An 865-nucleotide genomic window follows, 5' to 3' on the forward strand; every position below is an offset into this window, starting at 1 on the left:
TATAAAAAAGATTTAGCAGGGCCTGTTGCAACAGGACAAGGGGGAATGGCTTTAACCTAAAGGGGGGTAGATTTAGACTAGATATAAGGAAGACATTTTTTACGCTGAGGGTGGTGAAGCACTGGAACAGGTTGCCCAGAGAGGTGGTGGATGCCCCATCCCTGGAAACATTCCAGGTCAGGTTGGACGGGGCTCTGAGCAACCTGATCGAGTTGAAGATGTCCCTGCCCACGGCGGGGGGGGGTTGGACTAGGTGACCTTTAGAGGTCCCTTCCAACCCAAACTATTCTATGATTCTGTATTTTTCCAGCTAATTCTGATGACTTCCTAGTAACTTGTACCTTCAGCCTGTTTTGAAAGCTAATTCTATTAAACACTGCACTGGTTGTTAGGTGACTGCTCTGATTTTCTGCTATACTTTTCTTTCTGAAATGCAAGATGCAAACTAACTCGTTTCTAGAAACCCTTACCCTCCAAAGTCAGAACATTAGAATTAGAAAACTAAAGGTTTCAATAATGGAATTTCCTTTACTGTTAACTGATTTAGACCTCACCTCCTTGTTACTTACTTTATAGTTCACAAATAAGTACCTTTTCTTTCTGAATACCTTTGTTCTATACAAATCATGCTTACCATCTGACTGCTTCAGCTGCTGTACTTCAGGAAGAAATTCCAAGATAAACTGCTACCCCCAATCCTGTAATCTTTCACGTTTAATTTATTTACAGCTAGTAGCAACTTGTATTCCTTGTAGCCACTGAAATGTCTGTACATTAAAAAAAATCCTGATTTTAGTAAATGTGTGCAGCAACAAAGGTGCCAAAGTTCATTGCCCACTTTACAAAAAGAGTCGTAACACATTCT

Source organism: Aptenodytes forsteri, unplaced genomic scaffold (genome assembly GCF_000699145.1).
Source record: "Aptenodytes forsteri isolate BGI_AS27 unplaced genomic scaffold, ASM69914v1 Scaffold284, whole genome shotgun sequence".
NCBI lineage: Eukaryota > Metazoa > Chordata > Aves > Sphenisciformes > Spheniscidae > Aptenodytes > Aptenodytes forsteri.